The sequence below is a fragment of the Lygodium microphyllum genome, chromosome 25, assembly GCF_053477565.2.
Source record: "Lygodium microphyllum isolate KBCC chromosome 25, Lygodium_microphyllum_v1.1.10, whole genome shotgun sequence".
In the NCBI taxonomy this organism is placed as follows: Eukaryota; Viridiplantae; Streptophyta; class Polypodiopsida; order Schizaeales; family Lygodiaceae; genus Lygodium; species Lygodium microphyllum.
In genome coordinates, this window is record NC_141159.1 from 53404624 (window position 1) to 53432277 (window position 27654).

Consider the following 27654-nt stretch of genomic DNA (forward strand, 5'->3'; position numbering starts at 1 on the left):
AAACTTCCATTCACTATCATAGAAAATCTTGATAGGCCGAAATCATAACTCTTTGAAATGTTGCAGGTACATTACATAAGCTAAAAGGCATTACTTAATAAGAGAATGTACCCCATTCATTAGTAAAGGTAGTTTTGGATTAATCTTCAAGATGAATCAACACTTGATTCTAGCTGCTAAACCCATCCATGAAAGAATATAGCTCAAGGCCTGCAACTTTATCAAGTACTTGATTTGTAAATGGCAAAGGGTAGGCAACCGAGTCATCCTTCATATTCTCCGCTAAATCTACGGCCAAAATGAAAATTGATCTTGGCTCATAAGAGGGTCTAAGACCTGCATCAGGTGGTTGGGGGGTTGACTGAACTAGATAATTCAACAATTGATTGTTGTGGCTTTGGTTACTCCTGAGGGTGTGGTTGGGCCTCTTTGCGATAGGCTTGGTTGGAGATACTTGTGAGGTCTTAGGGGTACTAGTAGGTTGAGACAGTTTGTTCGTAGCAGGCTGTGGTTTTGATCAATGGATCTATCTAGGCGCTCTATTGGCCTATGCATTTGAGGCTCTATGGGTTTTGCAACCTGAATCATTTGTGGCATTGGTGCATTTTCTATCACCTGGTTTGGTGTGGTCAAGGTTGCAGGTGGCATTTGAGTAGTGCCCTTGGCCATCTTGGCTTTAGGTATCCATATCCAAGCATTACCCTCGTAATAGCCTTGCACTTGCAAAAAATAAGATCTTAGATACCCATCGTGGCTTGACCATTCATCTTGATACCTATAGGTTCTTCTGTGCCTCCTAGATTTCAAATACAAGTTCCTAGACTTACAATGTTGTGATTGTGCGCTTTTAGGAAGTGGCACTTGATGTTTAGGCATCCATTTGAGCTATGGTTCCTAGGCCTTAGTTCTAATTTTTGTGGTTTGCTAGCATTAAGATTTGGTGGGTTGTAACAAGTTACAAACCCCCTCCTTAACCTTGGTGGTGGGTTTCTCTACCAGTGGGTTTGCAAGCTTTACTGTGGTCTGTCAATTTGAATCCAATGATCGTGAGTCAAGATATTAAAGTCAGATCCCTCATCGATCAATGCATCAAATGTATGTGTTTGCTAGGCAGTGATAGTCATGCGCAGGTAAGCTGGAGCTACGGATTCCTCATATTCATCTTCAATTTTCGTGATACTGGCCACTTATACATTGACAGGGGACTCTAGCAATGGAGGCTCGTGTAGTGGGTGTGTGGGACTTTAAGAATGAGTCACCTAAGTCGGGCCTTTTCAATGGGTCTTTCATGCAGTTTGTGCTCAAGTACTTGGACTATATCATCTGCCTAGTATGGCGTCAAGTTAGCTCTAAACAAATCTCATTTACTAGAAAATTTAAATAGATATGCGTCTTGCAATTTGTCTCATGTAATGCTCTGTCCAACAGCTTTTCCCATCGGTATGCAAGCGAGACATATGGTCAACCATGTAACAGTGTTTTCCTTTGTGTACAACCACGAAGAAGTTGAATTATAAAAGCAAAAGTAACCATCAAGCAATGTGTCCTATAGCGTGCAAGGTTTGTTAATGAGATATAGCAAGGGTTGATGGTCAACAAAGAAGGTAAAAGACGTAGCCAAAAGATAATGCTGAAATTTCTTTACATCAAACATCATGTTCTCTCTCTGTTGTTGAGTAGTTCATTTCTATATCAGTGAGTTGTCTGCTAGCAAAGCTCACTGGATAGTCAAGAGTGTGTTCACTAGGCTAGCATAGCATAGATTCCACGGCAAACTTCAAGGCATCAATGTGAACATGGAAGGTTATGGTATAGTCAGGGGTTCTTAGAATTGGTGTGGTGGTTAAAGCCTTTTTCAACTCTTCATATGCGCATTGTCATTCCTCGGTCCATTCGAATATGATCAACAATGTGTATAGGGGTCTAGCAATTAATGCATAGTTCAACACAAATTGTCTACTTGGTGGTGGTATATTGACAATGACCCTGAACTTTGAGAAGTCTATGGGAATTCCATTCTTTGATACCATGTGCCCTAAGATGCATCCATGCTTTACTTGAACTGGCACTTAAAGGGGTTTGCACTATTCAAAGACTACACGGAGCTTATCTAGGTATTTCTTCTAGCTCGAATGGACACACAAGTCATCAACAAATACTTCTAGCTCTTGCCTAAAAATGTCCTTGAATATGGTGCACATGAGCCTCTGGAATGTGGCTGGTGTGTTCATCAAGCCGAAGGGCATGACTATGTAGGCAAAGACACCCCACTCAGTGGCGAGTGATGTAGGCTTCTGCTCAAACACAAAGTGTTGTGATGAATGCTCTACAAGTAGTTGAGCGTGAGATGAAGTTATTCAATGGCAAGAATGTATCTGCATATGTATATACCTATGCTCAAAAGATGGAATTCTTTGGGGTGGCTCAACTTGGATGGAGCCGGTATTTTGTATATGGAGAAAAATTCTAGATTCATTACAAGATCCACATAAATCAATCTCTCCAATCAAGATCTAGAGAGTGTATGGTTGAAATGAACATAGCCTCTGAGACACTAGGAGGTGCAACTATCCTTCATCATTCTGGAAAAATCCATCATCATTGATTAGTGGTAAAAAGACTTCACAAGGAAGTTGTCAACTTAACTATAACCTTATATAGGATTACAAAACTAAGTTTTATATCTACAAATTCCTTTTGCTTTGATACAAGGTGTGACATGCCTATCTAATGAATCCTTGTTGATAGCATGAATTTGATAGCCATCAATGGAGTTACCTAGGTGAATCCATCTAGAACACCCATGAAATCTCCAAACTTTGTAGCCTAGAGTCGATTGATTCCAACCTTTGCATAGAAAGCTCCATCTCATTTCCATGAGGATCGACTTGCAACAACAAAGGATTCTAGTTGACTCTAAGGTCTCTTGATAAAGTTTCTGACTTCAATTATGGTAAGTAGCCTCTTTCACGAGAGACAATCCAAACTGAAGCAGACTCATGTCACACTTGGTTCAAAGAGAGTGAGAAATGAGGGGGAGGGTTAGATGCATCAACCCCTTTATCCATAGGATAAATTCTCACTCCAGTGCTCTAAAACGATTCTAAGTTTAGATCTAAGGTGATGTTCTAAGACATTGACTTCTTAAAAGTTCCTAATCTAACTCATTCTTGTGGGAAACTGCTCAACTAGTTGAGTTCGTTGTACCATAGGACAAACCTATTAGGAATTTTCCATGCTACTTTCAAATTGAGACATGGCTTGCTTAGTTTTCTATTTATCTACCACATTAGTGTTACATATACAAACGACTTCCTTAATTAACCAATTAAAATAAACTTTGTTCACGTAATTTTAAAAAACATAAAAATAATATGTAATAATTTTGAAAAAAATAAATTTTATTCCAAAGTTGAACAATCATTGTCTTCTTGCATCAATTTCAATCCATGTATATCGGACTCTAGCAAAGGCAAAATTACTGATCCACCCTTAGCATTGAGGCCTTTTGGGAGACTATCCCATGCTCATAGGGTATTAGACTAGTCCTAGCGTGCCCAAGGAGTTATCACTAGAGCCCCCACACTCCTTAGCACCTCTCCTAACTCCTAGTCCTACAAAGAAACCTCTTGCATTAGGTGCTAGTCCTAGCATCCTAAGTGAATAGACGGCTCCTTGGTGAAGAGATCCACAACCTTGGTAGAGGTCTAGCATGTATCTCCAAAATTTCAACCTATGTTGATATAACCTTAGCTTAGAATACACAATCATTTAAACAATCCTTTCTAATGCACCAAGCAATTGTTGAAATATAGTTTATGCATTGAAATCTATTCTAGGTGCCCTTCCCTCTTTACATGAGGTTCTAGCTAACTTGTCTAACTTGCCATGAACTTGTCACAAGCCTAAGTCTATCTCTTGAAATTCAATCTTGGGGATTATTCTAGTATCTTTGGATGAGTCTAATATCCTCTCAAGGACTTCAATTGTTGTTAAGTTCAATTTGATGATTTATCAAGGTCTTATATTCCCTCTAACCTCTTTCTAGAGTTATAGGGGATTTGATATTACACTCGTTCAAGAGTCATGGAAAAATCTTCTTAAGAAAGGATCTTAGAAGGAATTCCTCTAAGTATATCCGTTCCTAAGCTCTTTTGAAACTAACATGTTTTAACTCATCTTTATCTTCAAAGCTTTGTAGTAAGGATAACGTCGTACTAGTTTAAAGGAGTGATGCGCCTTAGTTAGAAGCATGTTATTCTTCTTAGCTAATTCTTCCTAAGGACAAGGCTTTGATGAAACATATTTTTAAGACAATGTCAAGATTATGCACCCTTGTCAAGACTAGCTATCCCTTTTGTACTCACATAGAATAACTTATTATCACTTAATCTATCAACTTTTCTTCTCGAGAAAGGCTAAGTATTAAGCCTACCATTCCTTTAAGCCTAACTTCCTTAAGGAAAACCAAGTTGTGTTTAGCTTAACATTTCATCAAGCCTAACTCTTTAGCAATAGGGTTATTTCTATATATTGTATAATCATTCTATCAATGCTAGGAAGAAATACATTAGTTAACTTTAAGATAGCATATTACGCAAGGATTAGTCATGTCACAGGAGGGAATAGTCCTTTTTAAAAATCCCTCCTAGGGGACTATGCTATTGTCCATCTACTTGAGCCCTAGGCTACCCATAAGGATCCTTGAACCCAAGTCATTGTGCCATATTATATCTTTGTTTTTATACTAATATCCTTTGTATTATCATATGAAAACATGCCTTTAAGCACAAGGAGGCATCTGAACTTTAGTTCACTATGATGGGTACTTCATTTGTGCATGCCTACCTGCCATGGTCCTTTGCTTCGAGGTGTAACGTGTCCACCTGTCCACTTGTAGGACACGTCTTAGTAGCCCATCAGGAAGAGAGTCCAGAAAGCACCACCCGGCACTCCCACGGAATGTCACGGGGTTTGCATTCTAGGTCTTCCTAAGTTTGCCACAAAGCGAAAGCATTCCGGCTGTTCCCACTTAGGACCGACCTGAATCAAGGTTTCCCTAATGGTCAAGTTCCTCGAAGATAACTAGCGTCGAGCCCCCAAAGAAACTAATTTATGCAGAAACCTTAGGGTTGAAGCGGATTTATACTGCACTTGGTTCAAGGAGAATGGGAAACGAGAGGGATGTGAAGCTCAACCTCTCTGCCCGTAAGGCATAGTCCCATTCCGTTCCCCTAAAACAGTATAAATCAGGACTCTAGCTTTCTAGATTCTAAGTCATTGCTACCTCGCTGTCAATTCCTTTGAGAAAAGTTCGCGGCCAATCGGGACCACCCTTTTGTAGGACGGACCCAGGGTCACATCCACCGCACTTTCCTCAGGTTGTTTTAGTTATCTAATTACCTACCACATTTAGTTTGACAAGCAAAAACAGCTTCCTTAATTAGCCAATTAATCACTGGTTCCTTCACGTAACTTAAGCACTGACATAGAAAAACAATGTCAAACAAGTTCCTTTTCAACATTTGATCTTTATTTATCAGTCTTTGGAATACATCATATAATCCACCCGAAGGCTATTCCATAATCCGCCCAAAGGCAATTCCAGCAATCCTCAAGGATCACTATTCAAGTTCCGCCCATAGACTAGTATGCGGGCCTCGAGGTTCAATCTCGAGTCACGTCGGCCTCTTGTGCAAGATCCGGAGACAAGGGATTTACAGCCAGAGCCCCCCCGGCACCAAAGCGTCCTCCTACTCCAAGTAGCACCCACAGAGAGACCTCTCGTGATGGGTTCGGTCCACGTGCCCAGCACGGCTAACGACCCCCTTCTTGGATAGGGTCAAGCAGACAGTCGGGGGTAACTAATACTGCCTCTCCATCCAGACTTTCAACCTGAAGCATTGGTTATATTTCCGGCATTATTTCCTTGAGCAAAGAAGTATAAAAAATGCTCCTAAGTATAAATCACAAGCATTCCAGTGGTCGTTTGTACGGCCAACTGCTAAGGTGTGAATCCTTCTCTCCGAATACATCCAGCATTCGATCCAGGATCAATCATGACTTGGGAAGATCCCCAAGGGTTTCGTTGCTTGTTTACCCCTTTTCCTTGGGTTAGGGTCTATACCCTGTTAACCCAAATTGTCACTACCTTAGGTTTCCATATATTATGGTCAATAAATCTTGGACAACCCCGTTGTCCTCACTTGATTGGTCAATTGCTTGCTAGGCAATTCATAATTACCCCAACTTGGCAAATCAGCCCCAAGGAAGGGTGATGTAGCAGGATGACTACTCATCCTCTAGAAAATTAGACTTATACTTAGAACTCGCCAACCTTGTTCTAAGGAGTGGCAATACTATTTTGTGACTTAGATGCAAAATCATGCGATGTTGCAACTTGTTGTATAGGTGTCGCACCTGACTTGTGGGATTATTTCTCCCATCACACGGTATTCCTTGGTCAAGAGTACCTTTGGTCAAGATGTAGGGCTTGTGAGTCCTCTTGACCCAATCCAACCCTAACCCTACTAGGCCGATAAGGTTTTGGCCCCAGGGTTCCTAGCTTCCTTGTAGAAGTCTAGCATTTGGTCATCCGATCATCAGGGTGAGAACCCTAGATCGTTCTAGCATGGGCGTTTAGCTAACCCTAACAACCTGGAATGTGGGTAGGACCTTTGAGGTTGGAAATATTAGGTCAGCATCCTAAGTGCGATACTAGGCAGAATTTTAACGTAACTTAACCCTGTCTAGCACATTGATGTGTTCGTCATACTAACTATTTATGCTTTTATGAGTCCCATGTGACTTACACCATTACAAGCGAATTACCTAATTGATCTAATTGTCTTGCGACAAGAGGTGATATTTCCTTATAGATGCAAATACTTTCCCTAAAAGATGTAAATAATTGCAAGATATAACATTCCATGCAAATATGCGAATTCAAGACCATAGACTTTTTCCTTCTATGCAGCTATAAGATCTACAATGATCATTACTTTTCCTTGCCTAAACTATAATGATTGACAATTCAGAGCTAACTCTTATAAGACCTACGTTGATGCAATGAAATCAAAAATTTAATATTTTTAATGAAGATGCATTCAAACTTTGATAAAAGAACTCTATGCATGAGCGAATGCCATGAGTCCATCCTTGATTTAGTCGTTCCCTTTTATCACTTAACCTAACCTAAAATGTAACCATCTTCGCATGCAATTTGCAAAGTTCGTAATTCCTTTCCATGCATTGCGACTATTTGGACATCATTCAATGGGAGTCTAAGATTATCTCATATACGAGCCACAACTAGGAAATTATTACCTAAGTGCAATTATGTGTTATATATGCTGTTCTTTTTGCAAGGCAATAAGACAGCCTTTAGACAAATCCATCTTTTTAACTTATGCAATATGCGTTCAAGAATGCAACTACCATGACCATGCAAGTACTCGCCATGTAACTTCACTTGGTAATTTGATGCGAGTATATAAATTTTTCGATCTATTCAAACTTGCCTACATAAATTAAAGATATGCCTAATGCATGCTTTCATGTGGGAATGTTATCGGAACCTGGGCATTAAGAACCAGGGTGTTGTCCACTCACGTTCTTGGGGTGGAAGCTCCCGCGTGTGTGCCTTGCGACTTTTGCTTAGGAGCCATCGATGACGTAGATCTCGACTCAACAAACTCTCCTCTTGGCTCTCTTTACGCGTTACAAAGCCACTTCTGTCCGATATCTCCTCCTCCGTGCAGGACACGGTTTTAAAAACCGGGGGAAGCATAGGTAAACAAGGCTTATGGAAGCCTTATTAGAAGCTTCCAAGTTCTATCACAGACAGAAGATGTGGAGAGAGAAATTGATGATTGGGAAAATGATGGGGATGGAGGTGAGGATGACAACGATGATGATTATGATGATGATGGTGGTGAGGACGGAGGTGGCAGCATGGCGGCAGCCCTAGTGGCGTGAAGGGAGTGTGGCAGTGGCAGCAACGGCACGATCCTCTCTCTCCCCTTTCCTCTCAAGCTTGGGGGGGAGGGTTCTTATAGTTTGTGAAGGGGGGGTAGCCATACACACGGCAGGCAGCATGCCTCCTTTCCCCCCATGCTCTCCTACTCCACACCCACTCCTCTCACACTCCCTCTCCCCCACCATGCAACGGCTGAAGGGGAGGGGAGTTTATCCATAAAAGAATTTTCAAAAAATTTATCCATTATCCCTTTTCCCCTTGGAGGGGTGTTCTTGCATGGAACTACGGCTTTTGAGCCTTGGCCTCTTGTGCATAATGCGGGCTGGAGTTTGCTAGTGCACGCGGAGGGAGCACTTAGCCTAAAGTTTTATTGTTGCGGGAGATTACTTTAAGTTGCTCGTGTGCGGGATGTGCAGGGTCTAGGATCATTAATATTTCGTGCAAAAATATTACATTCTCTCCCCCTTAGAGGAATCGAGAAGTCCTCATCTCGAGAATAACTGGGGGTATTGTTGGTTGAGAGTACTTTCATCCATCCAAGTGGCATCCTCTTCGGGATAATCTTTCCACTAGACGAGGTAATTTCTCAAGGTCCTGGATCTCAAATGCCTCTCCCTGACATCTAAGATCCTGTCAGGCTGTAACTCAAGGACTCCTTGGCTAGGCATTACAACTTTTTGATCATCAAGCATGTGAATAGGGTTAGGCACATACTTTTTCAGTAGGCTGATATGGAATACATTATGAACTTTTAGGTTCTCAGGGAGTTGCAGTCTGTAATCATTAGGCCCTAGGCACTTGAGGGTCTTGTAGGGTCCACAATACCTTGGACTTAGCTTTTTGCATTCACCCAAGGATAGGGAACTCTTCTTTGGATGTATGCAAATGAAGACCATGTCACCTTCAATGAAGGATCTATCTTGACATTTCAGATCCGCGTAAGCCTTATGTCTGTCCTTGGCGGCTTGGATATCATGTCTTATTGACTTGATTTGGTCATCCATGTCTTCCAGCATCTGCTTTGAAGCTTCAACCCTCAAGGTTGGATTTGAAAAGCTCAAAGGAGTATGACAATGGTGCCCATACAATGCTTGAAAAGGGGTCATTTGAATGCATTGTTGGTAGGAAGCATTGTAGGCAAACTCAACCAGTTGCAAATATTAAATCCACTTTTTGGGTTCGCGACAATAGTGTGCCCTAATCATATCTTCAATGACTTGGTTGACTCGCTCTATTTGACCATCGGTTTGGGGATGATAAGCTGTACTGAAACAGAGTTGAGTCCCAATGGCCTCGAAGATAGCCCTCCATAAGTGTGATGTGAAGAGAGAGTCACGATCACTAATGATTCTTCTGGGTAACCCATGCAGTTTAAATATTTCCTTGATGAATAACCTTGCGATGTATGAGGCTTTATAGTTTGTCTTAACAGGGATAAGATGTGCAATCTTGGTAAGCATATCCACCACAACCATAATGGAGTTGTATCCTCCCTGAACTTGGGGCAGGCCAACAACAAAGTCCATACTAATGAATTCCCATTTCATTTGGGGAATGTCAAGTGGTTGCAATTTTCCTGGCATTTTGACATGTTCGGCCTTAATGCGTTGACAAGACAAACATTCCGTGACATATTTGAGAATGTCACCTTTAAGCCTATCCCAGTAACAGCCCTTTCTAACCGCATTAAGGGTCTTGGCATAGCCAGGATGTCCTAAGAAAGGGGAGTCATGGGCTTCCCAAAGTATCTTCTGCTTGAGTGATTTGCTTGCCAGTATACATCTCGTCCTATAGTAGACAAGTCCACTATTGATAGAGAATTATCGATACTTTGTTTGTAGCTTTGGGTCTTGATCCTTGATGGGGATCTCCCTTAGCAATTTCTGATAGGTTGGGTCATGGCATGCCTCATCTGTAGCTAGTTCAAGAATTGGGTTGTTTGGCATGGATACCTTTGTGGCTAGAGATCTTTCTGTTGATGGATCTTGCAAAATCAAAGAATTTAGAAATGCCTTGTGACTGAGTGCATCGACAACTACATTCTCCTTTCCAGGCCCGTATTTGATTTCAAAATTAAATTCTTCCAGTACTTCAATCCATTGACATTGCCTCATATTGAGCTCATTCTGGGTGAAAATCCATTTAAGACTCTTATGGTCCGTCATAAGGTAAATTTATTACCCAACAAGTAGTGCCTCCAAAGTTTGAGGGCATGGATGACAACCAACAGCTCTAGATCATGGGTAGCATAGTTCCTTTCATGGCTCTTCAGTTTCCTTGAAGAGTATGCTACGGGATGACCTTCTTGCATAAGCACACATCCTAAGGCGAGTGTGCTAGCATCAATTATCACTTCGAACTTCTTACTAAGATCTGGAAGTTTCAGGATGGGTGCTGATACTAAGCTTTGCTTTAGTTTGTCAAAGCTGGACTATTTAGTAGGTGACCATACAATTGATACTTGCTTCTTTAGTAGATCAGTCCAGCGATGTTGCAATCAAAGCATAGTTTTTGATAAAGACCCTGTACCATCCTGTCAATCCAAGAAAACTACATATTTCTTTGATAGATGTTGGTGTTGGCCACTCCAGAATATCTCTGGATCTATTGAAATTCCTTCCGCTGATACAATGAATCCCAGATATTCAATTTGTTGCTTGAAAAATGCACACTTCTTCTTCTTGGCATAAATCTTGTGCGCCCTCATTGTTTCATGAACAATGCAAAGCTGGGGTTCATGATCTTCTTCTTGTTTGGAGTAGACTAGGGTATCGTCAAAGAAGACGAGTACAAAGTCATCAAGATAGGGCCTAAAGATATCTTGCATTAACCTGTTGAAGGTAGCAGGAGCAATTGTCAGCCTGAATGACATGACTAGGAATTCAAAGTGCCCATACCTTGTGCTAAATACCGTCTTTGGGATATCCTCTTCCTTGATCCTTATATGATAATATCCAGACCTGAGATCAATCTTGGAGAAGATCTTCTCACCTTGAAGACGGTCAAGAAGTTCATCTATTCTTGGAATGGGGTATTTGTTCTTAATCATTGATTGATTCAATCCTCTGTAGTCAATGCATAACCGAAGCATTCCATCTTTCTTCTTCTGGAACAACACTGGAGCTCCCCATGGTGAACTGCTAGGACGGATGTAGCCTTGGTCTAACAGTTGCTTGAGTTGCTCCTTCAGCTCAATCGCTTCTGGGATGGACATTGTATATGGTCTCTTTGCAATTGGTGCAGCTCCTGGTGCTAGCTTGATTTCGTGATCGACTTCCCTCTGAGGAGGAAGCTCTGTCACCTCTTCAGGAAATACGTCTGCGTGTTCCTTTAACCATGAATGTTCTTCCTTAGACTCCTGATTCTGATCTAGCTTATTTAGCTTAATCAAATAGACAGGTAGCCCCTTTCTAACTCCTTTTATTATCCGAGATGCTTTGGCCAGTTGAATTTTTGGCTTCCTAGCCTCTCCTTGAGTTGTGACCAATTCCCCTTCAGAATGTCAAAAGGAGACTTGGCCCTTTCCATAGTGAATGTGGGCATCATTAGGTTTAAGCCAATCCATTCCGAGCAAACACTCGTGGACACCTAGGTTCATAACCCTGAATCTGACCGAAGTCGACTTTCCACCCAGTAGGAATTTCACCTTAGCAGTTTGCCTAGTACAAGAGACCTCACGACCATTTGCCAATTCCACAAGTAAGGTAGGTGCATCTTTTGTGGCTATTCCTAATCTTCTTGCACAGACTGGTGAAATGAAGTAATCTTCTTGCACAGACTGGTGAAATGAAGGAATGTGTACTGCCACAATCAATCAAGGTTTTGAAGCTTTTACCTTGATAATCCGATGGTGTTTGAATCACCAAGAATTGGCGATTTGGGCATTTCTTGTGAAAAGCAGCATGGATCGTTGCCCTCTCAATGTCTGCTTCCATGGATGGGTCTTCTTCATCACACAACTCCTTGTTGGCAACACTGGAGGCTCTCCCTTTGGCCATGATGGTGGCTCCTTGGCCATGAACTTCTCCTTGGGATGGCCCTTGACGTTATCCTCTGCTAAGCTTGGGACATTGTCTTTTAAAGTGACCAGGCTCATTGCAATGGAAGCAACGGAGATTGCGGCCATTACCTTGGGTAGTAACGAAATTATTGACAGTGTTGGCCCTAGCTTTCTTCCTTTGTCCCTGATTTTGACCCTGCGCTCTTTTAGCCTGAGACCTATACACTCCCTTGTTCTAATCCTTGTAAGAACAAGTCTTGTTATTTCTTGGCTTGGTATGCACCTCCTATATTATGGGTGCAGCTTGAATGAGCGTGTCTTGAAGGTCTGTTGGGCACATTGATTCCAGGCGGGTGTTTATGGGTGGGTTTAATACGGCACAAAACTTTGACACATGTTGTGTCATGTCCATTTGTGGTGCATACTTCAAGAGAGAGACGGACTTTGAATAATACGCATCAAGGGATAGACCAAGCTGCTTCAGTTCATAGAATTCATTCATCTTCTGTGTGCGGTAGGTAGGTGGTAGATATCTCCCTCGCACAGCCTTTTTAAGATTCTCCCAAGTAACTGACCCTTTTGAGATCCCTTGGTCTCTACACCATTGTTTCCACCAAAGTCTTGCTTCGCCAGTAAGCTTCAGCTTGGCGAGCATAGCTTGGTTCGCGGGTGCAGTACGTGCTGCTTCGAAATAATCCTCCATGGATTCGATCCAGATCTCGGCATCAGTTTGGACGGTCCTTCCCTTACCATCAAATTCTGGTGGCTTGATTTGTTTGAGAAGAAACTTCTTCTCCTGAATTATGATTGTATTTGGTGTAGGGATCGGACTAGGAATTTGCACTTGAGGTTGCACGTGGGAATTAAAATTCCTTACGTTAAAAACTTGCTAGACATTTCTCACATTACATTACATGCCCAGTTCAACTTTTAGCCAAGTAACCTAATCACTTAACTCCTTTACCAACACTTACAACCAAGACAGTCATTGATAAAAAAGTCTATTTCATTCATATGGGCATATACCTTTCAAGTACATTTATTTGGGAAGGTAGAACAAGCTAATTGGCACATCAATTTGGGGAGAATAAGATTCTGTTACATTCAACTATGGGAACTGAGTAATAATATGGATTGGGATCATGGATTTTGAGGAATCGATAGGTCATAGGAAGCTTGGGGTATCCTTTCCTTTGATACCCGTTCTTCTCATAATGTCCCAACACCTTGATTTTGTCGACAGGTATTATTCAAGTCACTTCCTCGTACACATACTTGTTTTGCTTGACCTTTCGACCACCAACATGTAGGGTTACGTTTGCGTGAGCCTCGACAAAGATGAACAGTTTCACGATCTTTAAGTCCTCCATCCACTTGATTCTCTTCAGGTTGGTCCGAAGGTACGCAAGTCAGTGGGCAGCTATGTAATAAATTCTTGAATCACCTGTCCATCTCCGTTCCATGTACAGGAGTGAAGGATTGTAGATGCGGTCTAGGATATTCATCATACCTAGCCTCCGTCGAAAATCCAAAGCACACATTGCAGTCATGACCTGGTACACCAAGAATTTGTTCCATGCTTCGTGACTCCACAGGCCAGCATAGTAAGTAAGAAAATGTTCTTAACGGCAGCATTTTCTCTACTTCTCCTCATTAAGTTTCCTTGAAAATATTAGATCTCATTGGTTCGCTCTGATACCAACTGTAACGTGTTCACCTGTCCACTTGTAGGACACGTCTTAGCAGCCCATTAGGAAGAGAGTCTAGAAAGCTCCGCTCGGCACTACCATGGAATGTCACGGGGTTTGCGATCTAGGACTTCTCGAGTCTGCCCCACGAATTGGAAACATTCCGACCGTTCCCACTTAGGACCGACCTGAATCAGGGTTTCCCTAATGGTCAAGTTCCTCGGAGGTAACTAGCGTCGAGCCCCCTTGGTTCAAGGAGAATGGGAAACAAGAGAGATGTGAAGCTTGACCTCTCTACCCGTAAGGCATAGTCCCATTCTGTTCCCCTAAAACAGTATAAATCGGGACTCTAGCTTTCTAGATTCTAAGTCATTGCTACCTCACTGTCAATTCCTTTGAGAAAAGTTCCCGGCCAACCGGGACCACCCTTCCATAGGATGGACTAAGGGTCACATCCACCGCACTTTCCTCAGGTTGGTTTAGTTATCTAATTACCTACCACATTTAGTTTGACAAGCAAAAACAACTTCCTTAATTAGCCAATTAATCACTGGTTCCTTCACGTAACTTAAGCACTGACATAGAAAAACAATGTCAAACAAGTTCCTTTTCAACATTTGATCTTTATTTATCACTCTTTGGAATACATCATATAATCCGCCCGAAGGCTATTCCATAATCCGTCCCAAGGCAATTCAAACAATCCTCAGGGATCGTTATTCCAAGTTCGTCCTCTAGACAAGTATGCGGGCCGAGGTTCAATCTCGAGTCACATCGACCTCTTGTGCAGGATCCAGAGACAAGGGATTTACGGCCAGAGCCCCCCTGGCACCCAAGCGTCCTCGTGCTCCAAGTAGCACCCACGGAGAGACCTCTTGTGGTGGGTTTGGTCCACGTACCTGGCGCGGCTAACAACCCCCTTGGATAAGGTTAGGCAGACAGTTGGGGGTAATTGATACTGCCTCTCCCTCTAGGCTTTCAACCTGAAGCATTAGTTATATTTTCGGCATTAGTTCCTTGAGAAAAGAAGTACAAACAATGCTCCTAAGTATACAATCACAAGCATTCCAATGGTCATTTGTACGGCAACTTGCTAAGGTGTGAATCCTTCTCTCCGAATACATCCAGCATTCGATCCAGGATCAATCGCGACTTGGCAAGATCCCCAAGAGTTTCGTTGCTTGTTTACCCCTTTTCCTTGGGTTAGGGTTTATACCCTGTTAACCCAAATTGTCACTACCTTAGGTTTCCATATATTATGGTCAATAAAACTTGGACAACCCCGTTGTCCTCACTTGATTGGTCAATTGCTTGCTAGGAAATTCATAATTACCCCAACTTGCAAATCAGCCCCAAGGAAGGGTGATGTAGCAGGATGACTACTCATCCTCTAGAAAATTAGACTTATACTTAGAACTCGCCAACCTTGTTCTAAGGAGTGGCAATACTATTTTGTGACTTAGATGCAAAACCATGCGATGTTGCAACTTGTTGTATAGGTGTCGCACCTGACTTGTGGGATTATTTCTCCCATCACACGGTATTCCTTGGACAAGAATACCTTTGGTCAAGATGTAGGGTTTGTGAGTCCTCTTGACCCAATCCAGCCCTAACCCTACTAGGCCGATAAGGTTTTGGCCCTAGGGTTCCTAGCTTCCTTGCAGAATTCTAGCATTTGGTCATCCGATCATCACGGTGAGAACCCTAGATCGTTCTAGCATGGGCGTTTAGCTAACCCTAACATCCCGTGAAAGTGGGTAGGACCTTTGAGGTTGGAAATATTAGGTCGACATCATAAGTGCGATACTAGGAAGAATTTTAACGTAACTTAACCTTGTCTAGCACATTGAGGTGTTCGTCGTACTAACTATTTATTCTTTTATGAGTCCCATGTGAGTTACACCACTACAAGAGAATTACCTAATTGATCTAATTGTCTTGCGACAAGAGGTGATCTTTCCTTAGAGATGCAAATACTTTCCCTAAAAGATGTAAATAATTGCAAGATATAACATTTCATGCAAATATGTGAATTCAAGACCATTGACTTTTTCCTTCTATGCAGCTATAAGATCTACAATGATTGTTACTTTTCCTTGCCTAAACTATAATGATTGAGAATTCAGAGCTAACTCTTATAAGACCTACGTTGATGCAATGAAATCAAAGTTTTAATATTTTTAATAAAGATGCATTCAAACTTTGATAAAAGAAATCTATGCATGAGCGAATGCCATGAGTCCATCCTTGATTTAGTCCTTCCCTTTTATCACTTAACCCGACCTAAAATGTAACCATCTTCGCATGCAATTTGCAAAGTTCGTAATTGCTTTCCATGCATTGCGACTATTTAGGCATCATTCAATGGGTGTCTAAGATTCTCATATACGAGCCACAACTAGGAAATTATTACCTAAGTGCAATTATGTGCTATATATGCTGTTCTTTTCGCGAGGCAACAAGGATAACTTTAGACAAATCCATCTTTTTAACTTATGCAATATGCGTTCAAGAATGCAACTACCATGACCATGCAAGTACTCGCCATGCAACTTAACTTGGTAATTTGATGCGAGCATATAAATTTTCCAATGTATTCAAACTTGCCTACATAAATTAAAGACATGCCTAAAGCATCCTTTCATGTGGGAATGTTATCGGAACCGGGGCATTGTCCACTCACGTACTTGGGGTGGAGGCTGCAGCATGTGCACCTCGTGACTTTTGCTTAGGAGCCATCGATGATGTAGTTCTTGACTCAGCAAACTCTCCTCTTGGCTCTCTTTACGCATTACGAAGCCACTTCTATCAGATATCTCCTCCTCCGCGCAGGACACTAGCCTTGTAGGACACGGTTTTAAAAACTGGGGGAAGCACAGGTAAACAAGGCTTATGGAAGCCTTATTAGAAGCTTCCAAATTAGAAGCTTCCAAGTTCTGTCACAGACAGAAGACATGGAGAGAGAAATTGATGATTGGGAAAATGATGGGGATGGAGGTGAGGATGACGACGACGATGATGATGGTGGTGAGGACGGAGGTGGTAGCGCAGCGGTAGCCCTGCCGGCATGAAGGGAGGGTGGTGGCGGCAGCAACGGAACGATCCTCTCTCTCCCATTTCCTCTCAAGCTTAGGAGGGGAGGGTTCTTATAGTTTGTGAAGGGGGGTAGCCATACACACGGCAGGTAGCATGCCTCCTTTCCCCCCATGCTCTTCTACTCCACACCCACTCCTCTCACACTCCCTCTCCCCCGCCATGCAACGACTGAAGGGGAGGGGAGTTTATCCATAAAAGAATTTGCAAAAAATTTATCCATTATCCCTTTTCCCCTTGGAGGAGTCCTTGGCCTCATGCACAATGCGGGCTGGAGTTTGCTAGTGCACGCGGAGGGAGCACTGAGCCTAAAATTTTATTGTTGTGGGAGATTACTTTAAGTTGCTCATGCGCGGGATGTGCGGGGTCTAGGATCATTAATATTTCATGCGGAAATATTACATGAGGCCATCAGAAGCATGTTAACTCTCCTAATGCATCCCTTGTCCCATCCTCCTTGGGTCTTTATTGGGTCGTGAATCCTTGAATTTGAGGCTTAATAAGGCAAAAGGGACAAGACAAAGGTATAGAGTGTGGTTTAGATAAGAGGAGATATTGGCTTATGAAGAGGAATTAGCTCATGAGGAGTGAATTTGATAGAAAGATAAGGAGAAAGTACTAAAATGTTTCAAGGTATTTGCGTAGGGTTTTTATACATTCTTGGTGGATTATGAGTAGGGATTTGAATTTGGACGGGAGTTATGGTAAGGTTAAATAAAGAATCCCAAATAAGAGTTAAAAAGTGGTAGATAGTGGATTCAAATGGAGAGGTAGTAGAAGTAAGAAGGAAGGAAATTGGTCAAGATGATGAAGGATGAATAGAAGGGAAATTTTTCCATACCGCACCAATGAATCCTTCATCTTTAACCTCTTCTTAATTCCAATATTCTCCCTCTACCTAAATGTGTGTGTGTGTGCATGCGTGTGTGTGTGTGTGCGCGCAATAAGAAAAACGATTGATTGATTTTATGGAATATTGTAATAGCCTATATCACATCTTATCGATTGTCATTCTCCCTCCCCCTACCAATCAGATTGGTGATGCTTTTGAGGATGTGGTGGCTTTTGGTTTGATCTCTTCCTCAACTCAAGATGATGAGATGCATGAGGATGATAAGGATAATCTTGGTGCTCCTGAGTTTGCACTGAAGAAGATGATGACCATTACTTTCTATTTGGTGTTGGTGATGAAGCAAATATGTTAATGTTATTTTGAAGTTTTATGTTAATCCTTTAACTTTGATTATTATCTTTTTCTCTTGGCCCTAATTCATGTGAAGGATTTGGGTTATCACATTGATGCATGGGACATTACATGTCCAAGCAATTACATTTGGCCCCACGAATAATGTGACTATGTTTTCATTGCTTCAGTGTCAAATGATGATATATTAGTTACTTATAATGTATTCAAGCTAGTTGATAATGAGCATATATGTATTCCAAAGAAAGATTTAGCAAAGAGACACAAGAAGGAATGGTACTAAGTTATTGATATAGACAGGCTAAGTAGGATACCTTGGTTTAAGACCCTAAACTCTTTTTTGTCGAGCTCTATATTATAGATGATAGACCAAACTAACACTATTGAGACTTGCCAATAAAAGAGGGTCAAAATGATGATGAGGTAGGTCATATATAGCAAGTTTTAGTGATAATACCAATCATGTATTCGTGACAACACAATAATGCCTCCAAAATGATTGATTACCAACTTTTATTGAAAGCAACACAAACCCATAAGCTTGCTTCATTCTAAGAATAATACAAATCTAGGCAACACAATTTTGAGTTGGGCACTCTTTGAACTACTTCTTTCTAAGATTGATTCATCATCTCATAAAGAAGCCTATGTGTGCATGTCTTCAACCTTCCCCATTTCATTGTTTTCTCCAAACCTAAGTGTTCATGCATTTGAGGAGTCTTACATGAGGACTTAGGATGGGAATATCATGTTGATAAGACATTCAATCTATCTAAAATCCATAGATAGATGTGAAAGAGAGGTTGAGACCTAATTAGATGGAGTGCTACATCATCATTGTCTTTCCATAACAATATATAATTATAGCACTGAGTAGATAATCATTAAACCTAAGGTTTCTTAGTGTAGTAGATACTTTATTCAACTGTGTCTGTTTATTAGATGGAGTACTACATCATCATTGTCTTCCCATAATAATATGTAACTTTAGCACTTAGTAGACAATCACCAGACCTAAGGTTTCTCCATGTTACAGATACTTTAGTCAGGTGGATCTGTTATAAGATGTGATCATAAATTAGTTATTATGAGTAGGCAAGCAACTCCATGTCTAAAATAGTACATGAAGCTGGCAAGTACTGGGCCAAAGGCATAGTAATAAATGAGCTATGTGCATTAGTGACCTAGGCATCAATATCCTATATATATGGTATGAACAACAATGTGAGCTTAGGGGATCCATCTACTTGCATTGATGGTGTTCACAGTGGTATCACTATCATTGCTAATACTAACTTTGGGTATAGTAGTACAGTTGGACATCTCTTTCAACTAGTGCTTTAGTACTACAAAGAGTAACATGCCATCTTGAGTCATTAAATGACTACTACATGGCTTGTAGGGTAGGATCAAATGTTGAAAACAATTTAAACTTAACCTGACTATGCAAAGAGAGCACGTTGAAGAGTCAAGATGTTTCATTTCAAAAACACATATCTCAACTATAGGTTAATAAGCTATTAACACACTACTACAACCAATTGCACACCTAAAGACATATATACATATGTTTGTAAGTGTCTAGTTGTGTTTTCGGAAAGTGCATATTGAGTGCATAGGAATGAGAGAGTGTGTGGCCTTTTGTAATCACAAGGTCTCATAGTAAAGAGCATATTTGTGTGTGTGCATGCATGCATGCGTGCGTGCGTGCGTGCGTGCGTGCGTGTGTGTGTGTGTGCGTGTGTGATTCCCATAACAATCAAATAGATCGTATTTATATGTGTGAGTGTTTGAGTAATATTTTCCCTTCAAAAATTGAGATATATAGGAGTATTGAAAAATTAACAAGCTCACTTTAATTTAATGAACAATTTCAAAAAATGTCAAATAGAGATTTTGAAGTTATACAATGAGGTTATTATTAAAATGTTAAATAAAATTAATATGATTAAATTCATATCTTCTTAAAGAATGAAAATACATCATACAAATCATTAAAATATTATATGAAATTCAATAACAAATTTCACAAGATATAGAATCTAAAAGTATATAAATAGATTGCCTTTTTAAAAAGATACAAGAAGTAAATAAAATGAACTAAATTTATTACAGAATGTAAATATAGTTTATAATTTGAGAATTATGCAATCAAAATTATTTGAGATGTACAAAATAGATTAAAAAGAGAGGGCCCATGTTGTCAAAAGTAGTCCATGTCTTTCCAGGTCCAAGTAAGTGAAGGGTCTAGCTGCTATCTACATCCATACAAAAGATGAAGGTGCGAGCCTTGACTTCCAATACATATTGCAAGTATCATTATTGATTGGTTGTTATCCCAGTTGGGTAAAGACACTAGAGAAACTAGACCCTAAGGACTTATGCTAAATTTTTGCAAAAAAAGGGTTAAACTATCAACTCATTAGTAATGATTTTTGTCCAGCTAATGGCTACTAGCACAAATTATCTTGATTATTTAGAAAGATACCAGTTTGATTACGTGCAAGAATTTTCAAGAGTGGGTTTTACAACCCAATAAGGGTGTTGTGGCTACAGAATTGTTAAGAGAATTGGAAATTTGATTTGAGTAGTTGGATCTTGCACAACAGCAAACACTTGCAAGCCAAAAAATTGAATTGCTTCTACAAGCAGCTGATCCTGAGCTTCAAGAGAGAAGCTTGATGATCAGACTATAGAGACATGTCTGAAAACAGAGTGGAGACATGTCAAGGAAGCTGTTACTACACTTGTGAAAAAGAATAGAAGAAGAGAAAGATTGCATGTCTCTAGCTTGCCCACTGTTACGAGCAAAACAGTTGATGTATCTAGTAAGCACCGACTTCTAACCCTATGGCTATACGTGCTATTGTTCCCTCTATTAGGGAAGATGTCTTAGATAAATTGGTCAAAGGCATGCGGGATCTTCAATGGAAGGTTGCAAAATTGGATGAAAAAGGACAAGAGGGAAGGGAATGGGTAGCAGCTCCTAAGCTAGGAAAAAGATGTATGTGGTGGGATAGTTTGCAGCATGAGAGAAAGGATTGTGCTACCTATCAGGAGGCCTTGGCACGACAGCTCATCTTTTGGAAAGATGGCAAGATCCATGCACAAGAAACATGATTGTCTCTTGCTTTGAATTTTGGAAAGGGAGGTATGCATAAGTTGTTGGAAGACTTGGCTGTTTGAAATGCTTATGCGGTGGTACATGCTTCTACTTTTGGTCTACAGTTGAATAGAATGCATGGCCAAGTGATGGTTGGTCCAAAGACTGAAATATGGATACATGATTTACATGTAGTTGAAAAGATAAAGATCACTAATAGTGAAATTTCTCATGTAGGTCAAGACATTCATGGCATAACTGGTTGGAAATCACCAATAGATGCATATTCAGTGTATGCATATTTAGTAAGGGTACAAAACATGGATGTACTTGTGGAAGAGAAATGAAGGAGAGATGAAGATAATGCAGGGACATCTAAAAGAGTGACAAGAAGAGGTGTGGATTAGACTAAAGCTACAAATCAACCACCTCCCAAGCATGTTATGGAAGAGGTTAGTCAGGAGAAAAACCAGGATAGCAAACAAGAGCCAAAAAAGAAGGGTAAGCAGCCACGATATAAGTTGCGGTCTTACATTGAGACAGTCACATATCTTAAGAAGGTTCTTGAAGATTGGATCTTAAATAGTCGGCTGGAATTCACCTTGGGAGAGGTTCTTGGCATTGCCAAGTGAGAATTTCATGATGAGATCATTGACATAATTAAGAGGAAGTGTCAGTTTCTTGGTGATACCACTAGTGCATTGCTGCAATTTGAAGAGGAAACTAGTTTGTTGGGTATTCAGGCTGAATATGAGCATAAAGTAAGTATTGGGATTATCTATGTAGGATGCTACTAATCAGTGGAAAACATGTGGAAAAGAGCAGAAAGTGGGTGAAAATGCATTGTCTTGTAGCAATAAGCATGGTGGAGTAAGGCAGATGAAACAATATGGGGAAGAGACTCTAGGATTTATTCCTCGAAGCCATTATACAAGAAATCATTGGGCCAAAGCTACCACTGAAACATTAGTGAAAATAGGGGAATGTGAAACTCCTTGTATTACTTTACTTGACCATGGGTCTTAGATAAATGTCGTTGAGCATGAATTGTATGAAAATGGTGCATGGCCTGTAGATACTGATCATGGTTGGCATACGAGGGCTGCAAATAATTCTTTGAGAGAGCTCTATGTTGTATGTCCTAATGTAAAAGTGACAATTGGTGATGTAAAAGAAGAGCAACACTTCTTTGTGCAAGATAATTCCTCATATGCAGTGATTTTGGGATAGCCCTATATTACAGGTGTGTGTATGGAAACAAAGGTGCTTGATGATGGTTCTGCTTATGCAAGAGTCCGAAGTAAGGATGGAAGGAAAGCAATCCAATTTCTTACTGTTTGTGTTAAATCATCCTAGAAATCTGGATACGCTTCGAGAGTCTCCTTTGGTTCCAAATGCAAGGGAATTCAAAGACCTGGATTTTCATTAAGCATTGCTATAATGCGGGGCTATAATAGTGATGTTCAGAGGATGTACTTGCCTCTTGATGGAATGAAGCATGTATTTACTATTGGTTATTCTCAGTTTATAGCAAACGGTTCATGTTGGTTTAAGCCTATGGAAGCTATGTGCAAGGTTGAATGCATATATATGAAAGAGGCTACTAAAGAACTGAGAGCATTGGGGTTGTTAGCTGAAAATGAAGGCATTTCAGGGATCTTTTATGGGCTGAATATTAATGACACTATGATGAAATTTCAGCAACTATACATGTAAGAAATGAGGCTGAAAACAGAGTGTCGTCAGTATGTTCTTTGGATATGTATGATGTCATAGCATTGTTTGCTTAGCAGGAAGGATTACAATGGACTGAAGCAACTGTGCAAACAAAGTATAAGACATTTGACAAAAAGGTGAAGCCAATTGCTTTGCAACTTCCACCAGAAAGTGAGGGTTTGTATGAAAAAGTGTCAAGGCAACCAAGCTTATGGGATCCTAAAGATATAGGTCATCAGTTTACATCTGAAACACTATAGGAATTGAAAGATAGTGCAGAAGGGTTTCTTTTGCCTGCTGAGAGAGACTATTTTATGCACATGTTGGCTAGGCATGGAAAGGTATTTGCATTTCAACCAACTGAAATAGGTTGTGTGGATCCAAATGTTGTCTCTCCTATGGTAATATTTATTGTGCCACATGTACCATGGAACTTGAGGCCTATTCCAGTGCCTAAAGCTTACTTGCCAAAGCTAATGGATTTGCTAAATGAAAAGATTCGCGAGAAGATCTTGGAGCCTTCTTCATCCCCGTACTCAGATCGTTGGTTTACTATGCCCAAAAATAATGGGGCTTTGAGATTTATTCAAGACATGCAATCGATCAATAAAGTGACCATAAGAAATGTGGGTGCAGGTCCTGTGGTTGATGAATTTGCAGAGGCTTTTGTAGGCAAAGCGATCTATTCTTTGGGTGATCTTTACTCAGGGTATGATCAGTTTCAGCTTGCAATTGAAAGCAAGAGTATCACAACCATGAAGACTCCTTTGAGATTAGTTCAGATGTGTACTCTCCTGCAGGGTGTAAAAAACTCAGTGGCACACATGAAAAATGCTATGAATAGGGTACTCAGGGATTTTATACCACAATTGACAATGCCCTTCTTGGATGATGTTCTAGTCAAAGGGTATGCAGTGAATGAAAAGAATGAAGAGATGGATGCTCATGTGTGTAGATAATTTATTGCATACCATATTGAGGATTGTGAGATGATTTTGATGCATCTAGAAGAGGTGCATTTAACTCTTTCTGGACAAAAGTCTATCTTTTGAGTTGAAGAGGTTTTGATTATTGGTCATATGTCTGGGCCCTATGGGCAAAGACCATCACCAACAAAAATAGATGGGATTGATAGAATTCAAGATGTATGCATGAATGTATCAAAGGTGCGTAGTGTGTGTTCTATTTGATATGGATTCCTCACTTTGCACATGTAGCTGATGCTCTATATGAGCTCTTGAGGAAAGGACAAAGGTTTCATTAGGAAAGGAAGAATTAGAAAGCAATGAATAAATTAAATCAACTCTTAAAATATCCTCCTACATTGAGAAAGGCTGACTATTCACATGGAAAGCCTATCATTATTACTATTGATACTAGCCCAATCAAGATTGGATGGGAAATTGGGAAAGATGATGAGGAAGGTCAAAGATATGTAATACGTTTTGGTGCTAAAGTATTGACTAAACGATAGAGAAGGTATCCACAGGTAAAAAGAGAATTATGGGAAATTGTGACAGCCCTTAAATGTGATAAGGAGTATTTTATGGGTGCTTATGTAGTCATTGAGACCAATTGTTTGCCAAAATTGGGTATGATTACTAGTTGTGCTTCCCTGGACATTACTATGCTCTGGTAGATTGCATACATCAAATCTTTGAACCTTGAATTTTAGCATATTGCAGGAAGAGAAAACCTAGTGGCAAACATGTTATATGAGGCATGCTATGAGAATGAAGATGGGATGATGGATAGGAGGAAGAAGATGACTTTTTTGTGACTGAAAATGATGTTATAAGAGTGAATTTAGCAATGCAAGGTGTTGCTACAGTATTAACAGAAGCTTGGACAACAAAGAGAAGACACTTTAGATGTTTTACATCTTGTGTAGAAGTATTTCTAGAAGACAAATATGTAGGAGAGTGGCTGAGAATTGGTCAATACCTCAATACATTAACAAAGAGAGATGAATGGTCAGATGAGGAGTTTAAAAAGATCAAGAGGAAAACCTATGGGTTTTTCTTAAAAGATGGATACTTATGGAAACATTCTAAAAAGAAATAGGATATGCCATTGCGAGTTTTGGGTGACAGAGCTTCACAAGTAAATGTTATGCAAGGATTTCATGAAAGCTTCTTGTGGGTTGGACATAGAGGTGTTTGGGGTACTTTTGCAAAGATCAAAGAAAGATATTGGTGGCAGGGTATGTATAAGGATATTGCTCACTTTGTGGAAACATGTACGACATGTCAAATATATTCATATGTGAGACATCGGGATGGATTGCAACCCACATATCCATTTTCTCTTCATTTTAAGTGGGTGGTGGATTTGGTCACGATCCCTATAGGTCTTTGGCAAATGAGATATCTTGTGCTTGCCTATGAAGACTTGACTAATCAAGTGGAAGGGAAAGCTCTATGTACTAAGGCAACAAATGTTGTGTGTACTTTTCTCTTAGAAGAGATATTTTTTCGATATATCTGTGTGGGAAAAATTATTGCAGATAGGGGTGAGCTGGATGCAGATGAAGCTCATGATTTCTTTGCATGGTTGGGGATAAATCTTGCTTTAACTTCAGCCTATAACCCTAAAGAAAATGGAAAAAGTGAAAGAGGTCATCCACCTATTGTGAAGGCATTGGTAAAAGCATGTGGACAGAAGATAAAAGAGTGGCCATGATTGCTCCCTTATGCCTTGTGGGCTAACAGAACAACTCATAGTGCTATTATAGGATATATGCCTGTAGAATTGATGTATGGTCAAAAACCTATCATGCCGATAAAAGAAATGACAGTCACATGGAGTGTGCTTCCTTGGGAGGAGGAGTTGAATCAAGAGGAGTTGTTGACCTTGCGCATTAGACAGTTGGAAAGAAAGTCAAAAGACATAGAGGCAGCAATTGCAAAATTAAGGGCAGCAAGGATACAGAATAAGAAACGGTTTGACAAAAGACATAGATTGAGACTAAGAACCATACAAGATGGGGATTAGGTATTGGTTTATGATAGCAATTTAGACAACCAGCATAGTGCCATGCATAAAGTTTCCAAAAGATGGTTTGGGCCCTATGTGGTAAGACATGTGCTTTTTAATGCTACTTATGCATTAAATGAGCTGGATGGGACAGCCATAAAAATTTCGGTAGCAAGGCAAAGAATCAAATTATTTAAGAGGCAGGAATCTAATGCCTATGAGCTGCCAGAATTGAAAGAAAATAGTGGCCATGATACAGGGGGTAACCAAAGATATGGAAGATAAAGAAGCAAAGGACGTGGTTATAGAGGATGAGGACTCAGAATCTGATGGCAACTAGGATTTTGGCACATACCAGAGGATGTGCAGGTTCATAGGGGATGGATGTCATGATGCTATGCAGACACAGTGTGAAAAAGCATGGAATGCATCATCTGACTTTCTTATTGATCAAGAGAGTCAATGTGATCTGAGCCATTAGTACTAGTGTGAGTGGCATGAATTATCCAAAAATACTAGATTTTTCAATAATTTTAGCCTATTTTTTATATTATTTATTGTAAAAATTTGAAAAAGTTAGAAAAGCTTCTAGATTAGGATGGCATGCAAAAAGCAAGTTGTTTTTCAGCCAGTTATTGAATTTTTCATAAAAAAGATAGATCGAAAAATCATGTGCGTCGTGATCGTTGTTGACAGGCTAAAAATTGCACTTTGAACTAGAAGAAGAAGAATGAGTGAACTAGGAGATTTTGGGTCAGGTGTCTTGGTGTCCTGGGGTTTTACCCCCCTTCCAAAGCCAACGGAGCCATCAGATTTGGGTTTTGAGCAACAGAGAAGGAGTTGCTATTTTTTATGCCCATTTTGGTCTACGAAGGAGCTCCAAGAGATCTAATGCCTGGACATTGTTTCTGAGTAGTGCCAGACAAAAGAAATCGTGTTTTATCAATACATATTGATTCAATTCCTTGTGCTTTGTCTTTCTTGTGTTTACCTCTTGTCTATTCTTTTTCTTCTCTTCCATTTCCTATCTCTACTTCCTTCTACCTCTGATCCCCGATGGATTCGACCTTTTGACAAAAACCCCTCCGACAATGTTCATGAACCGTACGATCAGGTTGTCTGAGTACCTAGCCTCCGAGAATCTCTTAATGAAGAGGTTCTTGAGATGGCTGAAATTGCTACGTTTTGTGGCATCTAAGGTGGTGTATTAAGTCATTCCCTTATCGCTTAAGCATAGGCCAAAGGGTTGAGAGCCGAGTGAGATTGGTGAGGCCGTTGGCCTCATAGATCTGCTCGAATTGCTCTACAAAGCTTTAGGAATCATTGTACTTGTCCAATTTCTTGGCAACAACATGGATTTTTTACTGGCTCTTGGAGCCTTGGTTGACTCCTAATCCTGCAAGCAATGAGTTTCCTAGTGTTGTTGCACTCTGCTCTAGTGACGTGTTATCTAATAGTCACTTCATGAGATGCTCGCTCAGCGTAAGATCCTTCTAGCTCTCTCTCTCTCTCTCTCTCTCTCTCTCTCTCTCTTTGCGTCAGGTCCTATTCCATTTTTGTTTGCTAAGGCTAACACTCATTGGATCTCCCACATTTCTATGTTCTATCACAAGCTTCTAGCTTGCTATTTCTGATTGTATGCCACTATTCCTTGCAAAGCTTTCCACGCTAGTTTCCTCTCCTCTTTGAGATATGCTAAGATATCCTTAGATGGCCTATCATGGTGGACCATTTGGGTTTGTTAATCGTACGTGTTTACCATTTGTTGGATTTCCTCCAGAAAATCTCCCAAATCGAGCTCTTCGTTGTGCCTATGGTTTGAGTTGGTCTCTGCATGTCTATAGTCTCTTGTTCCACCAGGTTATCAATGAGGTTGATTAAGTTGGGTAGATTCAC